Below are 25,994 nucleotides of genomic sequence, written 5' to 3'. Positions count from 1 at the left end.
CCCTAGCAAGCTGAACACCCTTTACCAGATGGACAGAGATCTTTAAATTTAATTGTTTTTTTCCTTCAACTGAATAAAATTTATACCATGCTTTATTTTCTGTAAAATATAGACAATAAGGAACAAGCACTCTTCTGGCTGCACAAATGCACACAGATGCTTTGCCACTTGCATCTATAGAGCACTCAGAGATGAGGAGATATAAACCAACCTTAAATCATCCATTTATTTATTACTAACATTACCATAATGGATAGATAATGCACAAGCTGTGCTGGACACAATGGAGATGCAGGCAGAGCTTCTAGAAAGCTTAACATTGAGTTGAATAATTCTTAAGTCCACATTTATGCAAGACTTGAAACTTTATTTAAGGTCCCTTATGTGTGATGTTCTCAGGGTACAGAGGGAGCAGCGAAAGGGGACAGGAAAGCAGCCCATCAATAGAGAAAGCAACTTGGGGTCACTGAGTTTTATTCCTGAATATTTTTCCCCTCTGGAGATACTGGTGATGAAAGACTAACAAATAAAATAAGATCACAGGGTGAGTCACCAAGAAAGGACAGTAAGATCTTGCACAAAACAAACAAACAAACAACAAAAGACAGACAGACTTAGGACTAGACACCAGGAATCCACACTTGGCTATATGATATAAAGATACCCAAGCTAGCTAGACTGCATCCCTAAGATGAACTCAGCTCATTATGTGAAAACCACACCTCCTGAAGAGGAAGTCCCCTCCTCATAAAAAAATTACTCCTCACTTAAGACCACCCCTTATAGCACATGCATAGTAGATTAAAATGTTACCATACATAACATTTAATGTTAAAATGTTAATTATAAATATAGGAACTAACTTCTATTCACGAATTGTAATAATTAACTGATAATAAGGAAATAGGCATAAAAAACCGCGATTGGGACAATCAGTGTGCTAGCTTTGTGAAATTACTACTAACACCCATCTTTGCACAGACATGAAATAAATATCTCAGCTCTGTGTGTTGACTGGCTCTTTGCACACTGGTGAAGAACCCTGTTTTGGGACAACACTAGCACATGCTGCTGGAACCAGGTGAAGGACCCAGAGAGGCTTCACACATGTGGAACAAGCTAGCTTTTAATGGCTTTTAATCATTAACGCGGCACCATTCCTGGTAGAATCAAGCCCAGGCAATCATTAACTGCAGGAAGAAATGCCTCAGCTGGCATTTAACGCTCAGGACCAGCAAGGACTATAGAAACTGCTGGATGTCAACCAGCAGTCAAAATTTGGGGTTTTGCAGTCATTTGAGGAGGCAATGCTGCTGCTGGGGGGAGATTTTCCACCAACAGAGCCCTGTCCCCCTCCAACACCCAGGGATGGGGATTTCCCATCCACCCCACATATCACCCCAGGCTTTCCAGGCAAAAAGTTTCCACTAATAGTTCTGCAAAGCCAAAACTAAGTCTGCAGGAAAATGTGCTCAGCCTTCTGAGGGACCATCTTGTGGTATCGCAGGTGGCATAACAAGGAACTTCAATAAAGATGCTGCTTCTTCCCTTGAGTGGGGTTCCCTACCATATTAAATCACAAATCATTGGCATGATGAGTTTGACAAGCCTAGGTATGTGGCTGCCTCCTCCAACATTGCCAGCTTTACCTTTACCATAAGTTTTTCCCCCAGCTTCAGCCCAGAAGTACAGAGAGGTCCTTATGCAGGATTTTTGGTGCTCTTGGGGCAAAGAGAGGACCTGTTTGACCTGGCTGCTTGTGGCTCTGCGAGGTGCAAGGTAAGCCCCGTGCAAGCAGACAGAACTGGAGAAAAGGGTCTTTGGGATCTTTTGTTATGGGCCTGGGGGTCAAAAATTAGATCCATGGCCTTTCGGAGCTCTGCAATGATTTTACTGAGCTGCCAGATGGAAGCAGAGGTGCTGTGCACTGCTTGCAGCTGCAGCTCTTGGGTTTTGTTAGCTGCACATGGGATAGGGTCAGCCAAAATCCTCCTTAGTAGCCCCAATATTTAAGTGGTATGGGAACAGCTGGCTTACCACTAGAGGTGGGAAGGAAGCAAGCAGTCAGCATTTGCTGATTCCATGACTGGGTTCACTGCCTTAATTGCACCTGTTGAATAAATTAATTAGTGAGTATTTTCACAGGATCCTATTGCAATTCCCTACAGCCAAGTTAGAGCTGGAAAGTGCTAATTTAAAGTTTAGCACTTCAGCCCAGGCAAGGTCAGATCTTTGCACACAGGCCTGGTGCAGTGATGGGATCCGTCCTGCTCTGTCTGAGCTGGGGAAGCAGCAGCTATCACAGTCTCTCTCAATCCTTCTTCAGACAGCCACAACAACACCTAAATTATGGTTCCTCCCAACCAGATTAACATTTAAGTGCATGAAAAGTGGTGCTGCTACTGCTCTTACTTGCACTTCTTTTGCAAGCCAGACACACTGAACTGCGAGGAAGAAGCACAAAACAAATGATGCAGAGCATTGATCCCCTTGCTGACTGTGTGGATGCACTCGCAGCTATTTCACATCTCACGATGCCACCTAATTGAAGACAAATTGCAACCAAATTATCAAAAAAAAAAAAAAAAGAAGTGTCAAAAACAGGGAATGAGTTTTGAATTACTGTTACTCCCAGCACCTCTCTTCAGCTGCTGCCTGGAAGGATGGGAAGGCTCCCAGCACCCTCCGCACAGCATTGCTGCTTCACAGATGGGTTTTCATCTTGTCTAAAACATGGGTGAAGGAAAGTTTTGCTACAAGCTCCAAAGGAAGGGACAAATCGTGGGCAAGTTATCCATAGTGAAGGGCTTTGCAAAAAGGAGCAAGAGGCAGGAAAAAAAGTTGTTGGATGCCCTACAGCATTTAGAGATTCATCCTGCAAGGGAGAATGTTTGAAGCCAAACAGCATAACGGGCTTAAACTGCAAGCTACCTCCTCTTTTCCCAGCTGCCAAACCCTACTAAGACCCCATTTGCTGATTCAGAGTTTGATTTTGCTCCCTGTCATCCCAGAGCTGCAGAAAGCAACTTTCACTTGTCCCTGTGATTTTATTCACTAATATTTGTGCTGATCTTAACCCCATTTGCAAACTTTGATGTGGGATTTCTAAAACAGTGGCATTTGGCTAATGCTTTATTTGACCCCATGCTCTTGAGTCACATGCAGGTGTATTTTTTTTTTTTAATTGGGCAATGAATAAACCAAGCTGCATGTTCCTAAATGAAACCCTGTGTGTTGCATTCTTCAAACCTAGGCTACATTTAACCACAAGCTCCCAAATTACACACTGCCCGTCCCCATCCTGAACTGTTGCCTTGGCTTCACTACACCCTCCTGCAGCAGATGAAAGCACCAACCTGTTTAATAAACACATCAACAAATGAAAAGACCTTCCATGGTGCAATAGTATTACTGAAGTGATGACTTAACCTGTATTTTCCCAGGCAGGCAGTGATTAAAGTGGAAACATTTTGCCTCTGCAAACCATGGCACAGCTGGCTCAGTACAATCATGAGTGCAGCAGCTATAAAGAATAAAGTGAACCGTGGGGGGGAAGAGAAATAGCTCTGAGGGGTTAAGATAATAAGCAAGCAATGTTGTATGATAAAGAGCAGGAATAAAACTGAAGCATTAATGTGCAATTTTCTGATTTGTAAAACACTCTGATTACAAGAGGAGGATAAAGAGCGGGGCTTGGGGGTGCCAGGATCAGCATCACACTGCAGACGCTGTGCCCATGCCAGTGGCAAAAGCGATGCGGAGCAGAGGCATTTCTGGCTCCTATGGCTCAGTTCTACTCAAGCATCCTCCTCGGTTAGCACTGGTCTGCAGAGCATCACTTCTAATTGCACAGGATGGAGCAGTCCTCCATAAATCTGCATTATCCCCTCAGGAAGCAACTGATGCTTCCAGCCTCAACAGCCTGAAGCCCTGCAACTTTATTAGAGAAGGCAGGAGAGCATCCCCTTTTTGCTCTGTATTTTCAAGGCTTTTATGTGCCAGGAATTTCTGCTTTTTTCCTTGTAGCTCCTACAGGCCCCATTCACTGGGTCCATTTTTTTTTCCCCTCTTTTCTCTTACTTTTTAGACATTTTGGTGTGTTTCCCTCTGGCAACTTGCTCTGATGAGACTCATTGCACCAGTGCTGGAGCTGAGCGGGTAGGTGCAGGTGCACAGAGCTCAGGTTAAAAACCAACAAAAACACATACATGATGGGACATCTGACAGATACTGCCTCGTCAAAATATTGCTTATAATTTGGGGCTAGTTGTACTGGGTCTGGCTGGGATGGAGTTAACTTTCCCTGCAGGAGCCCATACAGTGCTGTGCTGTGCTCTGCATGCGTAGCTAGAACAGCACTGGTATCACACCAGTGTGGTGTCTACTGCTGAGCAATACTGGCACAGCATCAGGACTCCCTGCAAGCCCCCCAGGAGTCAGCAGGCTGGGGGTGGGCAAAAGGTGAGGAAGGAACATCACCAGGGCAGCTGACCTAAACCAACCAAAGGGATATTCCATACCATCTGATGTCACTCAGCAATAAAAGGTGGAAAAAGGAAGAATAGGGGAGGGGTGGGCTCCTGTTGTCAAAACGTCTGTCCTCCCGAACAACAGCTACATGCGCCGAGGCCCTGTTTCAAGGACGTGGTCAAGCATTGCTCGTTTGTGGGAAGTAGAGAGTAATTTCTTTCCTCTGCACTTCCACACAGCCTTTGCTTGTTGCTTTTTTCCTCTTTTCCCCTTTCCCTTTTTTCCCTTTAGTTAAATTGTTTAATTAATAATAATTTTTCCTTAATTATTATTTTTTCCTTTAATTAAATTATCCTTATCTCAACCCGTGAGCTGTTTCTCTCCTTGTCTTCTTCCCCTCCTCTTCTGAGGAGGGGGAGTGAGAGAGCGGTTGTGGTGGAGCTGCCTAGCAAGGTAAAACCACCACACTAGTATGTTCTAAAGAGTACAGAGATAGTCAGACTTATATCACCAAATATATATATATATAAATAAACAATATAATAAAAAAATAATCAGGGTTTGCCAACAGAGAAGCTATAATTGCAAAACTAAGGTGAATTTGTAGCTCATAGCTGGCAGCTTTGATTTTTTTTTTAAGGTGTTTTATTATTTCATAAACCACAGGAAAAGAGGATTTTTTTTCTATTTTCTATGCAAATTATGTTCTCTGTGTGCTGTCTGCACAGTCTGAAAGACTCAGCTCCAAAGCACTGAGTCACTGCAGTTCTCTCTCTTCATTAAAATGCTTCACTAATTAACCAACAGCAAATCACAAACTCATGACATGGGTTACCAAACTAGAAATAACTAAAAACATTCCCTCCGATCCCCAACCCCACAACGTGTTGAGGAGTGCAGACCTGTCTCCACCTGGGAAACATAGATAGAGATGGTGCAGTTTTCCTGCTATACCTATTTCTCATTCCTGTGCTGAGATTTAGTCTCTTCCATGGGTATTTAATACATGACCAAGAAATACCTGCCTAAATGTGCTAAGTAATAAAACCATGGGGCTACAGAAATTATCCAGCATCTTGGGCTCTAGTTTGGAGAAGGAATTCCCCTCCCTCCCATTTTCAAAAGAAGTCAAATGGATTTAATTATACACAGATTTTTTTAAACATGTATTTTCCAAGTTTTTTTTTTTTCTTAATTGTGCATATTTTCTTTTTAAAAAATCAAAACCTTATTGGAAGTCCCCAAGCTGGTTATGATTTGCCCATAATGGGAGACAATGCAATCAGACATCTGTAATTTCATCCCTAGCAAACATTCCTCCTGCAATTTGCTTGGCTTTTTCAAGGAATTACTCCATGGTGGCAGGATCAAATGTGCCATCATGACTACTGAAAAGTGATGGGTGAGAGAGACCTGATGTCCGTCAGTGTAACAGATAGAGCTGCAGCTTTCTGCAGTATCTGCTGTGATGTGCTGTCAAGTTATTTTGCAACTTAGATGCTTGATGCACCATTAAACCAGTAATGCATAACCTGGGCATTGATGACAATGTTGCTGCCTCTCTTACTCAGCTGGGTGCAGCAGAGGCACGAATTCTTCCCAGACTCTCCCACCAACATCAATGTGCAACTCTGGGCCAACACACTCAATTCCTATGGCAACAGAGAAAAACAAAGCCTCTAACGCAATGAAAGCTTTCAATTTGCGGATGTTATCACCAGAGTGGCTTCTGTTTTCTTTTTTTCCCCCAATCACACAAGCCCAGATTAGAGCCCTAACAATAAAATAAGCGTTCCCCAGTCCAGCTGTACAATCCTGCTCTCATTCCCATGCCTTCAAGAAAGTAGGAACCTGAACAGTACCTTCCTGGGTACATCAGAGTCTAGGTAGTTTGGTGTTAGTGCCCATCACCAGCAACAAGGACTTCCTTCCCAAAGCCACGAACAATGGTGGAGGATACTATATAAGGAGAGGAAGCATCTAGAGGGGTAAAAAAAAATAATAAAAAATTACTACTCTGCATGCCCAATCATCCTTGCCCTTGCTTGCTGAAGATCTTGAAGAAGAACATGGAAACTGGCCTTCTCCCTCTTGAAAAACACATGCCAGAACAGGAGGCTGGGTTGAGCAGATCCCTGTGATTTGCCCACTCAGTGGTCTTCTACTCACCTAGGATTTCAGGGTTGTCTTTTCCTCATATTGTTTCCTTGAGATCCTATAGCTTCATGGATATGATGCATACCCCTTCAGGCTATAACTACAGAACAAATTCCTTTATGTTCTTGTAGTAATGCAGCTCAGCTTTATCACTCTCTCACCCCAAAAGTCTCCTAGGCTTAGCCATTTCTACTACTTCAGACCTGAAGCAGAAATGCCACCGTGATACAGGCTTCTTGCGTCTTATCCACCTTCTGGAGCTGAGTCTCATGCCTTGGATATGATCATGATAACTCATCTGCAATGATGGACAGTAAGAAAAAAAAAACTGAGCTGAACTATGTATCAGTCCTTACAGAGCTCTAGAGCAAAAGCTGAAACACACAATGGCTGAAATCAACTCATCACCAACAATTCTCACCCAAAATTGTGCATTTTATGTGGAATTTGAAAGCTTCTATACCCCATCCATCACAATATGATCGTTAAGGGAAAAAAAAAATCACCTTGCAGTACAAAGCCTATCTATGCTTTTAAGCCAACACTAGATCCTTTAGTGTACCTTAGAGGAGCATCTGAAGCCACCAGAAACAAATATGATTAATGGGGAGGAAAAGCAGTCCCTGTACTAAGTTGTCCTAAAGACTAAAAAGCCAAACATCAGTCTGAGCAGCACTGAAAGCAACTGTAATGTTCTGCAGCATTAACCACCCTGCTCAACTACACTGTGGAGAGAAAAGCCAACATCTCAAGGTAGAAAATAATCCTGGCCACAAGCAGGACCAAATTTTGGTTTGATGCCATTGTGCCAAACTTGCAGTTTGTTTCCATACCTCTGGTTAAAAACCAGCACAAAGCCAGGTGATACCAGTTCCCAACAGCTATTGCTTGCACCAAGCACTAGCAGGATCCATTTGTTGGATATCCCAGGGAGAGAAAATATTTACAGTCATGCGACATAACATATGGATTTGTGGGAACATAAGAAATAAAAAATATATCAGCGTAAATAAGAGAATCTCTCTGTTGGCCAAATAAACTGATTTATTACACTTCCAAAATGTTGCTTTTGCTTTTTAAACCAAAACCTACAACTCAGAGACAGCAGAGCAGTAAAGATGTGCAGTAAAGGATCACCTCACTTCTCAGTGTCCTTCAACTCCTATCTAGTGTAGATCACATCCATTTTGAAATCCTAACAAGTAAAAGGAGGGCCCTGAGGGGCCACTGTAAGGTACATTTATGTATGCTGTAGCCCCAAGTAGACAACTGCATTGTGTTTACCACCATACGTACTTGGGAGATGAGTAAAGAAAGCAGAAAGCACACAAATCCAGTCCTCTGACACCTACACATTGAATAGAGGTTAACAACCAACTCCAATTTCTCTATGGCAAATATATAGAATTTTTTTAATCCTTTGGTTGTTGCTTCCTTAGATGTGTCAGTCACACTACATGTTATTTCAAGGTCAAGCATGCAGAAAGAAGAATTGAATAACTTATTGCCAAAAATAGTCACCTTCCCTTGAAAGTCACCTTCCTGCTGCCTCTGCCTTGCACAGGCTCCATGGAGAAAAAGCCCCCCAAATTGTACAAATTTGCTATTTAAAAGCCATTTTGCATGCAACAACAACAGGTTTAACTTAGCTGCTTGCTAAATCTCCAAAGGGCACCAGTTCCTATTTTGGACTGAAGTTCATGCAGGAGAGAAGCACACATTCTCTGGCCATCTTCTGCAGAGACATTTAGGTGGGCTCACACACAGGCTGTGGAGAGTCTTTGTCAGAGGATAACATACAAATGAAGTAACAAGACCCCCCCCCCCCCCCCCCCTTTATCCTACTGGCAACAGTCCTTTCACCTTGAAACCTCTGCAACTTCCACACCTAGTGGAAAAGGTGGAACTGCAAGAGCTCAGGCCACCTTCCATGCCTTACAGCTCTCAAATTTCCCCCAAGCCTGAATTTTAACTCTGAGAAACTAAACTGCATTTCACTTCTTCAAGACTTTTTTTTCCTCTCAAATCCCAAAATAACTTTGCTGACTGCTTTAGCAATAGCTTCACCACTCTATCCTTGCAGTGGTTGGTGATGTGGGATCAACATGTACAGACCTCACACAGCTGAACTCAGAGCAGCTGGGAAAATACAGACTGAGTAATTTGCAGGTAGAGCTTGAGAAACATTTGCAACGCAAGACAGCAGCACCAAGTGCCAAGCAAGTGGCTCAAGTGGCCTTTCCACTAGTGCTCCCCATTGTGACCTGGTACAAATCATTGGCACCTGTAGCAAGAGCTGCTTTCTCTATCTGGTCTTTTGTTAGTAAAAACACTGATGGTTTAAAAATCCCTAGTGCTTACATAAGCCAAGAGACATCAGATTCTGATAAGCCTCTGGACAAACACACTGAACATATGCTTTGCCATATTGACGTAGATTGAATCCCCAAGAAGAAAAATTGGTTCTAGATAGAGAAATATTGTTCAGTGTCAAATAGTGAAGTTTTATCTGTTGAGAAATGCAATCAGTTCCTAGAGTCAGTATTAAATGTCATTAATGGCCAGCCAGATGCAAGCTCTGGCTACTAAGATAGATAGGAGTGGCAAGTCATCTATGTCAGTGCTAACCAAGCCCTACTGGGTAAAACACAGCTGCTGAGTTCAGCTGTGCACAACTATAGCTTCCTTCCCTAATTCTGAACAGGTGCTGGATCAGATGGTCTGGCAGTCCATTCCCTTTGCCATAATATTTTACGCTAAATGCACTTTCTTCAGCACCAGTCTCAGCACGAACTCACTGCATGAATGACTCATCTCTGCTGCAGGAAAACCAGCATCCACAGGGAGGAACTCCAATTAAACAACAATAATAATAATAATAATAAAAAACAACAACACAAAAATAATCACATATAAGTAAAGGAAATAAAGACAGTTTTACCAAGGACAGGGCATCTCTGCCGGCCCAAAACCCCAGCACAGCTCAGAGGCATCCCAAATAACAATGTAATAAGCACCACATGTGCTTCCTCAGAAGTCAAAATTAAGTGCAAAGCAAACTGATGACCACATCTGTATACAGATCAACCCCTACCCCTCCCTCCAGCCCCTTTCGCCACTCCTTTGATCCTTACCCATCCCAGTGGCCTTTTCCCATGTTCAAAAACCAGGGAAATAATTAAGGTCTTTTCTGTCTCTTGCCTTTAGGAGCTTTATCTGTCCTGACAGCTGTTGGAACCACTCATGGTACAATTATCTAATCAAGTCCTTCCTCCAGCAGCATGTGGTGAGGGAGAAGAGGCAAATCCCTCACATTTCTGGGGTGGGGTGGCACAAAAAATCCGGTGGGTTCCCTTTGCCATCACCCTACCCTGAAACAGCTGCACACAAGCCACCTTGTGCTTTCCTCCATAGCATTTTGGTACAGAGCCAAATACGAGTCATGTACAAGCCAGAAAGGTCCCAGAGCACAAGGGTTTTGCAAGTTTGTGGATTAAAACCATTTTTCTTCCATCTGTGCTGGCCGTAAGCTTCTTCCAGAGACACAGTCTCTTCCCTTGGACTCATCGTCATCCTAGAAGAAACATGGCTGAAAATACAAACTCACCCACAGGTGTCTTTGCTGTTCCCAGTCCTGGGGTCAGGATCTTCAAGGCCAGCATCTCTGCACTGCTTTTCTGCCTCTCAGAGAAAGCAAATACCTTTTCTTTTAGGAGCAAGGAACATTAAAGCACAATCTTCCAGGAAATATTGAGGCATGTCTGACAAGACCCAGCACATTCAAACTTGGCAATTTCTCAGATGCCCTCAGGAAATGCGTTTAAGGAGGGAATCCCAAGCTTTAGCTGAACCAATCGACTATTTATAACCACATTTTCTGGCATCCCCAAAAAGCAACCATGCTGCAGGAAGCCTTAACTAACCTAAGAGTTCTTTTTACAGGAACCCAGCACTGGCATGCTTCAGATGGGATATTGGCCAGCTGCAAGCAAATCTCATCCAGCTGAATTTCCAGAATGTTTCTACTCATCTCAAACAATGGTTGCTACTAAACCACGTGGTGCAATTGCTACATTTCTAGGAATGGAAGTGCAAAGTGTTTGGGAAGATTTGCATGGAGCCAGGATGCTGAAATCTCCCCACATTACCCCCGAACCTCCCTTGCAGCAAGGCAAGGAGACTGCAGCCTCGCACCAGCTCCTTGTCATTTCCTTTCTGTCCCCATCACCAAGCCAAGTTGAGGCACATCCTCTAACAGGCTTTTAATTACTCTGAAACATACCCTATCTTTGGGCATTTGCTTGCAAACGTGCAAGTCAGGACCAAAAAAACAGGAGGAGTAAAGAAGAGAGGCAACTCAAGCAAGATGTATTTGGGTTTAAATTGCTTAGAGCAATCATCCAATTTAGCTGACTTCATTTCATTTGTGCACAGCCTTGCAAGCAGGACTGTTTGCGTTACGTATAATCTCCGCTCTTCATTTAGAGCGCTTTTGGCAGACATTGCTGGGTGGAAATAAAGCCATCATTTAATAAATAAAAGGCCAACACTTGGAAATGCACGGCACTCCTGCCATAACAAGGAGTTATGTTGAGAGGAAAAGCAGCAGAAGCGTATGGCTATTTCTTTGTGTGCTGCTGGCAAAGCACTGAAGAAGCTAAAAACAAACCAGAGAGCATTTTTCCTCCTGTTAATGCTTAAGGCAGGAGTTTGCAAGGTGCAGTAACTTCCTGGTAAAAATGCCATCATTAGAGAGGATGAGCTTGCACTGCATTCCATTTTTGAACCCTTTTAAGTCTTCTTTCTGGGTCTTGTTCAGGTCTGTTGCTGCTCTGCCTCTGTGGTGGTTCAAAACAGCTGCCGAGTGACCCTGCCAGTATGTTTCTGAGAAACTTGGAGCAGCTTTGCTAAAATTGCAACAATCCTCCCCAAATTCCACAGATCACTTTCTCCATCACTTGCTTTCCAGCATTCCCTGGGCACTTGGTACAGGGCACATCAATAAATTCATCCTCAGCCTTGGATTTTATTGCCAAGATGACATGGCTTAATATTTCTTTTTATGAAAAAAAAAAAGAAATCTTCTTCAATTACTCCTTGTCTTTAGTCTCCAGTGCTGCTGTACACTAGCACAGAAGTTGTGACCAGCAATGCTTCAAGCTTTTCAAAAGGGCCTGACACTTTCCTATCAGAAATGCCCTCATGAAATAAAAACAGAGATTAAATGATTCTCATAAGCAGAGATTTAATAGCTACATCTACCTCAAGCAAGAGTAACTGAACCTTAGGACCACTGCAACTTGCAGATTTGATTAAGAGCTTGCTTCCAGGAACAGGGGCTCCCCCCCCCCCCCCCCAATCCATAAGCATGATAACAGCTAAGAAGATAACAGGTCTTAAAAGTTCCCACTGCTAAGAAACCCGTGGCTTGCAGGAGGAGAACGGGAGAAAAAGAAAGGTTAAAATTTAGATAAAAATACAGTTGTAAAAATACATTTAATATTCTTTCATTTGTTTTACCAGCTTTTTCTCTTCTCACCCAAGCCAAAGTAAATATCCTGCAAGTCTTCTGGCTAATTTGCCAAAGAAATGTTGTCCCAGCAGGCTGACTCACCTAACTGAACTCCATTTTAACTGGATTTGTTCCTTCAGTGGGCTCAATTCCTGAGGGATTAACCCAGCCCAGGATGGCTTCAGCAAATGCTGCTCTGCTGCTGAACTAGGTGCCAAACTCAACAAAAGCCAGGTGACAAACTCAAAAAAGGCTGCTTGGTATGTTCTAAACCCCTGAAATACTGCAAGTTTGGCATGGTCAGATCTGCTGTTCATGAACAGAGAAGGACTGGTAGGAGATGTGGTGGCTGGGAGCTGTCTTGGGCAGAGAGATCATGAAATGGTAGAGTTCTCTATTCTTGGTGAAGTCAGGAGGGAGGTCAGTAAAAGTGCTACCTTGGACTTCCAGAGGGCAGACTTTGAATTGTTCAGGACACTGCTAGGGAGGGTCCCTTGGGAGTCAGTCCTGAAGGGCAGAGGGGTCCAGGAAGGCTGGACACTCCTCGAGAAGGAAGTCTTCAAGGTGCAGGAGCAGGCCTTGTAAGGTCACCCATAAGGTGACACAGCAGGGAAGAAGACCGGCGTGGCTGAACAGGGAACTTTTGCTGAGTCTCCAGGAGAAAAAAGGAATTTATGTCCGGTGGGAAGAAGGGACAGGCAACGTGGGGAGGGTACAAGGAAGCTGACAGCATATGCAGAGAAAAAATCAGGAAGGCCAAAGCCCAGCACAAGCTCAACCTGGCCACAATGGTAAAGGGTAACAAACAATGTTTTTACAAATATATTAACAGTAAGAGGAGGGTCAAGGAGACTCTTCATTCTTTACTAGTTGCAGGGGGGAACATGACTATTGAGGATAAGGAGAAGGCTGAGGTTCTCAATGCCTTCTTTACATTGGTCTTTTCTAAGACTGCTTATCCTCGGGGTACTCAGCCTCCCGACCAGGAAGTCTGGGACAGGGAGCAGAAGAAACCCCCCACAGTTCAGGCGGAAACAGTTAGAGACCTGCTGCTCCACCTGGACTGTCACAAGTCCATGGGACCAGATGGAATCCAAGCGAGGGAGTTGAGGGAGCTGGCAGATGTGATTGTCGAGCCACTTTTCTTCATCAATCAGTGGTCATGGTCATCCGGAGAGATCACGTATACTGGAGACTGGCTAACATGATGTCCATCTATAAGAAGGGTCGTAAGGAGGATCTGTGGAACTACAGGCCTGTCAGCCTGACCTCGGTGCCAGGAAAAGTGATGGAACAGGTCATCTTGAATGCAATCACATGGCATGTGCAAGACAACCAGGGGATCAGGCCCAGTCAGCATGGGTTCATGAAAGGCAAGTCCTGCCTGAACAACCTCATCTCCTTCTATGACCAGGTGACCTGCCTGGTGGATGAGGGAAAGCTTGTTGACATAGTCTACCTAGACTTCAGCAAGGCCTTTGACACGGTCTCCCATAGTATTCTCCTGGAGAAACTGGCAGCCCATGGCTTGGACAGGTACGCTCTTTGCTGGGTTAAAAACTGGCTGAACATCTGGGCCCAGAGAGTGGTGGTGAATGGAGTGAAATCCAGCTGGTGACCGGTCGTAAGTGGTGTTCCCCAGGGGTCAGTGTTGGGGCCCATCCTCTTTAATATCTTTACTGATGATATGGATGGGGGAATTGAGTGCACCTTCAGTAAGTCTGCAGATGACACCAAGTTGGGGGGTAGTGTCGATCTGCCGGAGAATAGGTTGACCCTGCAGAGGGACCTAGACAGGATGGGTCGATGGGCTGAGGCGAATGGGATGAGATTCAACATGGCTAAGTGCCGGGTCCTGCACTTTGGCCACAACAACCCCAAGCGGCGCTACGGGCTTGGGGCAGAGTGGCTGTAAAGCTGTGCAGAGGTAAAGGATCTGGGGGTGTTGGTTGATGCTCACCTGAACATGAGCCAGCAGTGTGCCCAGGTGGCCAAGAAGGCCAACGGCATCCTGGCTTGTATCAGGAATAGTGCAGCCAGCAGGACCAGGGAGGTGATCGTCCCCCTGTACTCTGCTCTGGTGAGGCTGCACCTCGAGTGCTGTGTTCAGTTTTGGGCCCCTCACTGCAAGAAGGACATCGGGGCCCTGGAGCTTGTCCAGAGAAGGGCTACGAAGCCGGTGAAGGGCCTGGAACACAAGTCCTGTGAGCAGTGGCTGAGGGAACTGGGGTTGTTTAGTCTGGGGAAGAGGAGGCTCAGGGCAGACCTTATTGCTCTCCACAACACCTGAAAGGAAGGTGTGGGGAGCTGGTGGTCGGCCTCTTCTCGCAGAGAACTAGGACTAGAAGGAATGGCCTCAAGTTGCAGCAGGGAAGGTTCAGGTTGGAAATGAGGAGAATTTTCTTCTCAGAAAGAGCAGTCAAGCATTGGGACGGGTTGCCCAGGGAGGTGGTGGAGTCACCGTCCCTGGGGGTGTTCAAGAAAAGCTTGGATGTGGTGCTTAGGGACATGGTTTAGTGGGTGATGCTGGTGTTAGAGGGATGGTTGGACCAGATGATCTTGGAGGTCTTTTCCAACCTTGATGATTCTATGATGATTCTATAGCATAAACACTAAAAAGCATTTCTCTGCAGGCAACAGCAACAACAGTAAAGCCTTCAGCAGCATTTTGCTCAATCCGTTCTGCCCCGTTGCTCAAGCTTAGTCCGTGACCATACCAAATCCTACTTACCCGTGGTGCAATTATTTGGTCATTGTATGAAGCTTCATGCTTGGAAAGCATTTTCTTCTGGTTCTCAGCATAAAATCTTAATTAATTGGGGCAGGCAGCACAGATACAACAGAGCACACATTTCTGGACACCAGAAGCAAGCAGCTGTAGAAGAATCAGCAGCAGACCTGTTCCCTCCAGCTACTGAGCACTGCTTTATACCTTTAATTAAATAGTAGTAAACACTGATATGAGCTATATAGTTTTTTCCTTAATTCATTTACTGCACCGGACCTTTCCACCTTTGAAGCATCACCTCAATTTCCTTCTTTCTTCCAATAAGTGATTTTGGAAAACAAACAAACAAACCAAAACCATGATTTGATTTCCAGTAGCAAAAGCCCACTTGATTTTCCTGCTCGAGACATTTCTGCCCTGTAGTGGCTCCTTACCTTTCATATTGCCAATTCAAGTGCTAACACCTCTCTCCCCATCAGCTGCTGTCAGGAATTATTCTTTTCCTCTTTCACTGACTGAAGAACTGTAACACTAGAGCTTTCATACCCAAACCTCTCAACTCTCATTCGATTTGGCCAACACATCTCTAGATGTGTTTATAAAAACATTAACCAAATTCGAGGCTGGAGCTATTTATAGTCATCAACATGAATTGTATTTTGGGAAGGGGCACAGGAAGGAAGAGAACAACTGCAGCTGAAATAGATTTTTTACTTCCTGGGTTTCCTTTCTGAAACCAGCAGGAGGGCAGGGGATAGTTTAGTGTATGCTAAGTACTTTGGGTAACTTTTCTTTATGGAAAAGTTTCTATCCACTTCACGCTCAGCTGGATAGAAAGGCTTTCCCATGCACGTGTACCTTTCGCTACCAGTCCAATCCAAATCATGATAGCACAAAGCTTTGCCCCCAGCCCTGCCAGCTGCTGCATCTGTCTTTAGACTAAGAATGTTGCAGGTTTGTGTGGTTGTTCTACCTTGCTATGCAGCTCCACCACAACCGCTCTCTCACTCCCCCTCCTCGGAAGAGGAGGGGAAGAAGACAAGGAGAGAAACAGCTCACGGGTTGAGATAAGGATAATTTAATTAAAGGAAAAAATAATAATTAAGGAAAAATTATTATTAATTAAACAATTTAACTAAAGGGAAAAAAGGGAAAGGGGAAAAGAGGAAAAAAGCAACAAGCAAAGGCTGTGTGGAAGTGCAGAGGAAAGAAATTACTCTCTACTTCCCACAAACGAGCAATGCTTGACCACGTCCTTGAAACAGGGCCTCGGCGCATGTAGCTGTTGTTCGGGAGGACAGACGTTTTGACAACAGGAGCCCACCCCTCCCCTATTCTTCCTTTTTCCACCTTTTATTGCTGAGTGACATCAGATGGCATGGAATATCCCTTTGGTTGGTTTAGGTCAGCTGCCCTGGTGATGTTCCTTCCTCACCTTTTGCCCACCCCCAGCCTGCTGACTCCTGGGGGGCTTGGAGGGAGTCCTGATGCTGTGCCAGTATTGCTCAGCAGTAGACACCACACTGGTGTGATACCAGTGCTGTTCTAGCTACGCATGCAGAGCACAGCACAGCACTGTATGGGCTCCTGCAGGGAAAGTTAACTCCATCCCAGCCAGACCCAGTACAACCTCCACCCCTTATTCCATAACATTTGTGTCACTCTCAGGTCCCACATACTTCAGCATATAAGTATTCTCATCACCATTGATCCTTGCCCTTTAACAGATTGATAGGTAGGTACATCTTTTCATTCTATAGGTCCTTCTCAAAAACATTCATAAGAACTGGTGATGATTTAGTCTTTATCTGACAGAGTGGTCAGTCAGGGCAGGCAGAGTTGGATTTCTGGACGCCAGCACCAGCTTAGCTTGAGTCGTTGCTGCACTTGCCTGGTTCCTTGCAAACTTGACCTGTCGTTGATCCTGCAGTGTCTTCCTACAACATATAACTTAGATTACAGATTAGTTTTCTCCCAGGGTTAAATCTACTTGAGGCACGCACCTGATATCCCCCATTCTTTTGCATGACCCCCCAGGTATACCCCGGTCCTTGTGGGAAGACAATCCCACAAGTGGGTTTGCCTTTTCCCGAGGCAGGAGCGACCCACACTGCCTTCCCCATCCACTTCCCTACATGCACTACAGGGACTTTAGCTCCTCTCACCATGTGTAGGGGTTTTGTTTCAGCAGGACCAGGATGGTTGTCAGACCCTCTGTTGTTAACTAGCCAAGTGGCTTCTGGTAGATTTATGTCCTATTGTTTCCATGTCCCAGCACCCAATGCTTGTAACATGGTTTTTAACAGTCCATTGTACCTGTCAGCCTTCCCAGAGGCTTGTGGGTGATAAGGGATGTGATACACCCACTCAGTGCCATGCCTCTTGGCCCAGGAAGTAACAAGATTGTTTCGGAAATGACTCCCATTGTAGGACTCAGTTCTCTCTGGTGTACCATTATGCCACAGCACTTGCCTTTCCAGGCCCAAGATAGTATTTTGGGCGGTGGCATGGTTTACGGGGTGTGTTTCCAGCCACTCAGTAGTTGCTTCTACCATAGTATGTACCATTTGCCTTGGCACGTTTGTGGGAGTGGTCTGATATAGTCAGTTTGCCAGGCCTCACCATATCAAAACCTTAGCCACCTCCCCCTATTCCAGGGAGATTTTACCCTCATGGCTCTCTTGATCACAGCACAGGTTTCACACTCATGGATAACCTGTGTGATGGCCTCAGTGGTCAGGTCCACCCCTCGATCACGAACCCATCTGTATGTGACATCCCTCCCCAGATGTCCTGATGTTTCATGGGCCCATTGAGCTACAAGCAGCTCACCCTTACGTCCCCAGTCCAGGACCACCTGAGCCACTTCAATTTTCGAAGCTCGATCCACCTCTTCGTTATTCTGATGCTCTTCAGTAGTGTGACTCTTGGGCATGTGAGCATCTACCCTTACATCCAGGTTTTCTACCCGGGCAGCAATATCTTGGGTTACAGGGTTACAGCCCAGATAGGTTTACCTCTGCACTGACAGTTGCTCTGTTTCCATTGCTGCAGCCACCCCCACAGGGCATTTGCCACCATCCACGAGTCAATGTAGAGGTAGAATACTGGCCATTTTTCTCTTTTGGCAATCTCTAGGGACAGTTGTGTAGCTTTTACTTCTGCATACTGACTCGACTTGCCTTCCCTTCCATGGCCTCCACAACTCATCGTGTGGGACTCCACACAGCAGCTTTCCATTTCCAATGGTTTCCTACCACATGGCAGGATCCATCAGTGAACAACACATACTGCTTTCTGTCTTCTGGCAACTCATTATATGGTGGTGCCTCTTTGGCATGAGTTACCTCTTCTGTTGGTACTCCAAAACCTCTGCCTTCTGGCCAGTCCATGATCGCTTCCAGGATTCCTGGGCGGTTAGGTTTTCCCATTTGAGCCAGCTGCGTAATTAACACTACCCACTTACTCCACATAGCATCAGTTGCATGGTGTGTAGTGGGAATTTTCCCTTTGAACATCCAATGTAACACAGGTAGCTGTGGTGCCAAGAGGAGCTGAGCTTCTGTAGCCACAACTTCTGAAGCAGCTTGAACTCCCTCATATGCTGTTAGTATCTCCTTTTCAGTTGGGGTGTAATGGGCTTCTGATCCTCGACAGCCCCAGCTCCAGAACCCCAGAGGTCAACCTCGAGTTTCTCCCCCTTTTTTTTTTTTTTTTTTTTGCCAGAGGCTGCAGGTGAGGCCATGCTCCCCAGCTGCACAGTAAAGTATGTTTTGCACAGCTGGTCTGGTACGGACATGCAGCAGCCCAGTACAGTTTGCTAAAAGCTTCAGTGCTCCTTGCACATCAGAAGCACCAGGCTCCATTAAAAGGAAACAAGAGGGGAAAAAATTCCTTTGGGAAAGTGTACACAGTATTTTCCTGCAGGATAGTAACAGAACACAAATAATAATACACCTGGGTGCCAAAATACTCCTTGGGCAATTAGAGGCTCCACAATACAAACCCACCCAAAGCTCTGACCCTCCTTGAGCCCCAGTGTCTGAAGATGCTTAGCCTTAATTTCTGGACAGCATCCTTAAGACACACATTCTCAGATCACCTATTACCTCCAGTACTAAAGATGAACACACCAAAAATCCCCTTTTTAGCAGCTCTGCACAGAAAACACACTTTATCTGCTGGAAGGTTGTTTTCCAGCAGCTTTAATATTTCCACTACAAAATAAGAGAGATAAATCCCAGCTAGGCGAGTGAGTTTGAAACAAAATACATGTGGGGAAGGGATCTGCCAAGAAAGAGGACTTTTTCCAGTTGTTTTGGGGTAGAACAATAGCAGACAACTAAATCACAAGAAGCCCAGCCTTTAAAAAAACAGTCAGCGGTTTATATACAAAAAAGACCATGAGAAAGAGCAGTACTCCTCAGCTAAACGCATCTCGTGCAGCTTTTATTAGCACAGCTCACTCTCTGGCCCTTGGGGTTGGAAGGCTGAAGTTTTGAACAGAAATAGCCTTCTGCAAGGAAGCATCTCTCAAGTGCTCTGGCAAAAGCCAATTTGAATCTCACTTAATATTGTATCCTTGCAAATAGAATGAATTAAGTGGTTCTGGGAACTGAAAATAGTTTAATTAGCTACTGTTTGGTTTAGGGCCAGATCATTAATTCATTGACAGCTAGGGAGAACAGCTAGCAAAGCAGATTTCACTGGAGGAGATGATCTTCTGTAGCCACAGATATCACGAAGACAGCACCATTGCAATAACCAAGAGGCATTTGCAGACCAAACTCCTCTGCAGCCGTCATCTAGATTGGGCTTGCCAAGGCTCACCAGCCCCAGGGACATTAATAATAAACTTTACATATAAATAAACAGGGACATTATTAATAAACTTTACAACCCTACAGTTAAATTCACCCAGTTTACAAGATCAATCAGAGCCAAACTAGCAGCAAGCCACAAGACTTGCATTAAACTCTTTCCATTCAGTATTGCAAGCATTCGTTCTCAGTTTACCTTCCCGTACCTCCCCAGCTCCATGGCACTGGGCTAGGTGTTGCTGTTTCCATGTCAGCAAGGAAAAAAATATATATTTTTTTTCCCCCTCAACTTTCTTCTCCACATGTACACTGTCAGTCTCAACCTGAGCCTTCATCCCTACCACCTACTTCAAACCTTCACAGGCAGGTTTCCTGCAAAAACAAAGCACTTTGGGCTGCCAGTGGGCCACTGCATGAAGTCCCCAGCCCAGGAGCAACCTTCAGGCATCATGACATGCTGGCAGGTAGCTTGATGGCAAAGCAGCAAAGAGGGAAAAATCCAATGGGGTATTATGGTTTTTCCCCATTCCTCCCCCAGGTAACATGAGTGTGCTCAAACAGAGACGCAGTGCGGCGGGGAACTGCTGTCCTTGAAGATGCTCAAAGCCACTAAGACAGGGACCTGACCATCCAACAGCCCAGCTTCAGGACCTTCAGGGACTTTGCCACCCAAACAGTTAGCAATCATCCTAGGGAAAACCTGGAAATGGCTTCCCTGGAGGTATTTTTACATAATTCACATTGTTGTTCATCCACTTAATGATGCATGTCTGAACAGGTCCTCCAAAGCCTTCTTTGGAAAACCCAGTTTTCTCCTATGGAAAAGGAGGAGCACTTCTGGTGCAGCAAACCTGGAGGAACTATCTCCATACTCTCCATTTGAGCTTGGCCTCAGGAAAGAAACCTGGGTGCAGGGGGAGGAAGAGGGTGAGAAAACACAGGATTTTGAACCATCCAGAAAGCCTACAGTTCCCAGCTTTCGAATGCAAAACAGAACAACCAGGATCCAATACCATGAGAAAACACCCAAGAGAAGACAATTACAAAGAGCCCGTAGACAGCACAGCAAGCAGACACTGAGTTTGGTTTCATCTATCATTGGCCACCTGTGACTCCTCACCTGCCCTGATTCACAACAATGTTGGCTAGTCTCTTCTAAAGTCCAAAACCCCACATTCAAGACCCACATGGATTGTGACTATCACTGCAGTCCACTTCCCAAGGGTAGAGAGGCAAAGCCAGATATGTTTTGAATGCAACATGACAGAGGTGGGAAAAAAAACAAACCTACCAGTTCCCAGAAGATTTTGGGGAAGAAAGAAGAGGAAATGCATCTCCCCCAGGAAGCATACCTCCAGGGCAGGTCCACTCTGGGGTGCCCACAGCCAGAGTTTGCATGCTTTGCTTATCAGCATCCACCCCTTGCAAGGTGAGGAGGAGCGTTGCTAGGACACCTGTACCAGGCTTCAGCAATTTCAGGCTGATGATGTGTCAGAGAGCTGCAGGAGGCTCTGAGAAAAAGAGGCAGAAATTAAGAAGCAAGGTGCTGGGGAGAGGCACAACCTGCCTGGAGGAGCCCAGCACCCAGGGCCATACAAATGCTGGTTCCACTTCTTTCCACAGGGAATTGCCTTTTCAATTTGGGACAAAAGACCCAGAAGCAGACTGGCCAGGCTTTGCATACTGGGGCATCTGCAAAAGCAGCACCAGCTCCACCTTCCTCACCCCGCAAACTGCACACAGACTATTTTTGATCCCACTTATCCCTTGAAAAATGTCACCAGCAAACAGAGAAGGGTGAAGGGCAAGCCTTCCGTCCTCTCCTTCCCCTCTGGATTTCTCTCCATAACTCACTAATACATGGAGATAATGTTACAGATTTCATAGCAAATTGTCACTCCAAAATGAGCCAGCTCCTTTGATGCAAGGCTGGTAGGAGTTAGCCCCAGGCATGAGTAAATGCTTCACACCCTAAATCCTGCCTGGAGTCAAAGTCCTGCAGTCCCACACTACTGCTGCCAGCTCCAAAGTTCAAAGCAGAGACATTTTGCATGGGGCAGAGGAAAAGGCTTTTAAACTTCCACAAAGACTTTTTGAAGAACACAAAGCTGGATTATTCACCCACATTCCCGCATCCAAAGCTTGCTTAGGTTGGACATGTCAACCCTGAAATAATAATTAATATTAAGCCTGGGTTTGAACCTTCTTTCACCTGACACGGAAAATAAAGAAAAAAGGCAAATGAAGAGTTGGAGATGAATGAACCCTGCAGCATACCACCCCCAGCATCTTTTAGGGATGTGGGAAGCTAAATTGAAAAGAAGTTCCAGCAGGAAACACTTTAGATATTTCTGGTGAGGTCCTGAATTTAAATTAAATAGCAAAATGACACATGCTGGATTAAACCAGCAAATAATTGCCAGAAGCTGGGAGAGGTCTGCTCAGCAGCCCCCAGGTAGATGGCATTTCAGTAACGGCATTCACAGATAAAGCAAGCCTCATCAGTATTAGTTTCTGATGGCTCTTCTAGTAACCTGTTACCAGTCCCCCCCTAGACAGCACAGCCTTCTCCTCCTTCTGCTTATCTCAGTGTCACATACTGCATAGCAGTAAATAAAGCGTTGTAATTTATTTTGCTATTGTTTTTTCTTTTGTTGTTTTGTATAATTCCAGTTATTTTCTCCTCTTCCTCTCCAGAATTGAGGACTACTGCAGGCGTCAGTAGTCAGTGGTATGGGTGGGTTGACTACATCATAAGGTAGGGTTTTAAAACCATCCCCTGCTGCTTAGCCCTGGGCACATCTTTGACTCCTCAGGATGTTTTCTTACCCGGCCACTGCTCCCCCGGTTCATGACTTTCTATGCTGGCCATTTCCCCATACTTGTGTTTGTTAAGGCTCTGATTTTGGTGGCTGTACAAAGCTCGAGCATGGTTTGGTGTGTTTTGCCCATCACTACAGCCTCTGGGCTCCTCAGTGACCTTACACGGAACTCTACGAATACACCACCACCCCATCTTTCCTTTTCTTGTCTTGCTTCTGAAGCCCGGAGATATTGCAGTTGCACAAAGGCTCTATTGCAATGGAAATGATGCAATGCAGCAGCTTTAAGCACTTTTACAGCCCATGTAGGGGCTTAAATCCACAAGCAGGAGCTCCGCTGGCCTGGGAGGCTATGGAAGCTCCAGCAGCACCCAAAAAGCACAAATCACTTCTTATTCACCTGCTTAAGAGCTACGTTGCTGATTGCCACTGTGCAATGCAGTTCTAGCAAAGGCAGGCGGTGACTTAACCCACAAGCATCCAAAAACATCCCCAGAATCCTCATGTCTAAGGATACCATTTAACACACTAATTTTGTAAAGTCAGGAAATGTAAAAAACTGCTCTGAAGAGCTTTTAGAACATTTCATGTTTCTGCAGTGCTGCCTTAAACAGACTCACACCCAGTTCACCTCACCCAAGCACAGTCTTTCATCTCCAGGGGAATAAACCCGCTCTCCCCCAGCTAAAGCCACTCCAAACAAGTAGGCTTCACATACGCCCTACTAAAAAAAATAATAATAAAATAAAACTTACATTTAGCAAAGGCTCCGTCCACCCCTGTTCTTTAGTCTCCAAGGCGTTAAGCACAGAGCTATCTAGGTGCAGGAAGAGCACTCATTAAACAAAACAAAGAAAAGCCCCAGCCTGGGAAACACCAACCATTTGCAAAACGTGGCCTCAAAAATAGAGAGGGAGCTGTGCTCAATTTAAAGCCAAGGCAACATTATCATGGATAAGGTAGGGAAATTGGAGAAGAGCTCACTTGCTCACATACTTATGTGCAAACCACTTGCAGGAAGCAGCTTGTTTGTGAGGCTTTTAGATGGTAAGATCTCCAAACTAATAATGAGTAGTTGCTTGGCAAAGTGAGTTATTTCTGCTGAGGGACAGATGAGTATCCAGGCACCACTTGGTGCCACGGAAAATGGCTTGTGCAGCTCCTTGCTGTCTCCTCTGTGTGCACATTGGCTTAAGGATGAGACACATTCCTCCACTGCTTGAGGGATAAACCAGGGTAGATGTTCCCTTCTAAATCCAGATGTTTTAGGAAAAGATGTTATTGCCTTGCTGGGTGCAAGCTTGCTATCCCCCACTGGTGCCATACGCAAAATCTAAAACACAGCTTGATCTGCCTGCACGTTTTTTACCCAAGCAAGAAACCATGCAAATGCCTCTGTCAGCAGCCTGCAATTTGCTGCCCAGTTTGGTGCTTAGGACCAGCAGCCATGTTTCTGGGAAAGAGCAAGTCTTGAATCCGCCACTGGTGTCACTTGCACCTGGCTTTGTACAATGGGGAGACAGGGTCCAACCCCTTGGCCAGGGTGGGTGGAGGAGCTGAAACTGTAGAGGCTGCAAAAAGACCAACTCTGATGGTTTCGTTAACGATGAAGCTAGTTTTTCCTCCCAGATAACTGCGCTTTGTATGTGAGCAACATTGTTATGCTGGCCCAGGGGACTCTGCTGGGAAACCTATAGTCAAGGAGGTTCCTGTCCTCCTGAAAAACATAACAGGAAAAGTCAAGGTTTTCTCCATCAGACAATTACAAAGCCCTTTTCTTTGCTCTGAAAGGGCCGGAAACATGTGAAGGTATACATGGTTTCATGGGAAAAGGAAGGTGGGGGCTTGTTGGAATAGTCCAGTACATTCACACCAAGAATAGCGCTGGCTTCTTCACAGGGACCTGCAAGCATTAATTAGTTGTCACAAGTTTGCAATATTCTGTTTGTTTTTGCCAAGTAATAAATTCATCTGCTCTCCCTCATGTGGGTTTTCTTTCTTTTTTTTTTTTTTTTTTCCCATTGCAATCTCTTCTGGAACAAAGAAAGAAAATCCCCCAGTGGCCTGAACATTTCAATACACACATGCCCCTTCCACAGCCTGCTTTAGTCAAGATGTCAGGTTGCATTTCAATTCCTTGCATGGCAGCAGCACAAGAAAAAACAGCTAGTTCTTTCCAACATGAATGTGCAAAGGCATTGCCCCCTTTTTCCTAATGGGAAAGCTGAGGAAGGGACATGGATGTGATCTCTCTCTGTTCTGCAGTGGTCTTTGGGGTAATGTTACCATCTTGGAGCAGGTAAGGGGATTTGAAGAAGTTGTAAAGGGTCTCCTGGAATGGGAAAGGGTTTGCTAAGGTGGGCTGAGATGACTTCTAACATTGTCCCCTCCTGCCAGGGCGCCCCTCCTCGGGTTTAGCCATATTCACAGCAATGCACTTCGGTGAAGGGGAGGGTTGGAACGCAAATGAAGGGGAGGGTTGGAAATACCATCACTAGCCAGCCTTCCCAGGCCCTGACAGGTTGCTCACCCATTCCTCTGCTGCAGTTTTAAGCAATGCTGCCATCGAGTGGTCCATGAGCATCCAGATACAAGAAGAGCGCTTTGCTGCACTGGACCCCACTGTGGTCTCTCAGGCAGCCCTGGCTCCCAGGGCTGCTGGAAATGCAGAAGCCCTGGTTGAAATATATCTCCCCATTCACCCATCCTAGTTTTAAAAAGCTCAGTCCCACTTAAACTACTTACCTGGTGTTAAGGACTAAAGATTTTCAGCATCATAGAATCACAGAATGGCTTGGGTTGGAAGGGACCTCAAAGATCATCTAGTTCCAACCCCAAGTCCTTTGTGCTTGCTCTTGCTTAAGAGCCGTGCATCCTCCCTTGACATGTACAGAGCTCTGTTGGGCAATTCAAACCCAATTTTTCCCAGTGTTTGGTGAGTTGCAGCTTTACCTGGGAGGGGTTCCTCAACTGGACATGTCCAACTCAGCGCTCCTCATCCACCAATTTTGGAGTCTGCATCCTGAAAATGCAAGCTGGGAGGATCCTTTAGCAAACCAGAAGGACGTGCTCAGCTTTCATAAGGGATTTTTCTCTTCATTGCATTGGTGCATCCCAAGGGAAAGACAGATCTTCTAGCAGGCAACAACACAATTGTTTTTTTGCCCATACTTGGCAATAATACAATACTGGATGAGTAAGTTAAAATCACCCTTCTGGTGGCTATCACAAACCTGGACTATAGGAGGGTGTGAATCTGTTTGCAGCTTAATTGGATTTCAACTACAAAAGACTCCTTTGCACAGAAGGCTTCGCCAGCCTGACAGAAGCTGTATTTACTTGCTTTGCAGCTGTATTAGGGAAGGGGCACAAAATGAAACATCCCGTTTGCACTGGGAGGAAGCTGTTAGTGCCCTTTCCTAGGCAGAAGTCAAGCGTTTGCTTTTCTCGTAGGGGATGCAAAGCATTCACCATCCACAGCATAG

The 25,994-nt window shown here is 45.2% G+C and overlaps 1 protein-coding gene across 1 annotated transcript in view; it reads right to left on the bottom strand.

The window, feature by feature from the left end:
* Nucleotides 1-23,743, bottom strand: part of LOC310886671 (tetraspanin-15-like) — an 81,119-nt gene extending 57,376 nt beyond the window's left edge. Inside the window, exon 1 of the mRNA XM_083811559.1 lies at nucleotides 23,265-23,743. The gene's annotated coding sequence lies outside the window, so the exon portion shown is untranslated. The remainder of the gene's footprint in view (nucleotides 1-23,264) is intronic.
* Nucleotides 23,744-25,994: the final 2,251 nt, after the last annotated feature.

Source organism: Anser anser, assembly GCF_964211835.1.
Source record: "Anser anser genome assembly, chromosome: 26".
NCBI classification, from domain to species: domain Eukaryota; kingdom Metazoa; phylum Chordata; class Aves; order Anseriformes; family Anatidae; genus Anser; species Anser anser.
Note: the sequence above shows the minus strand (reverse complement) of the source record. Positions and strands in the feature narration are given on the sequence as shown.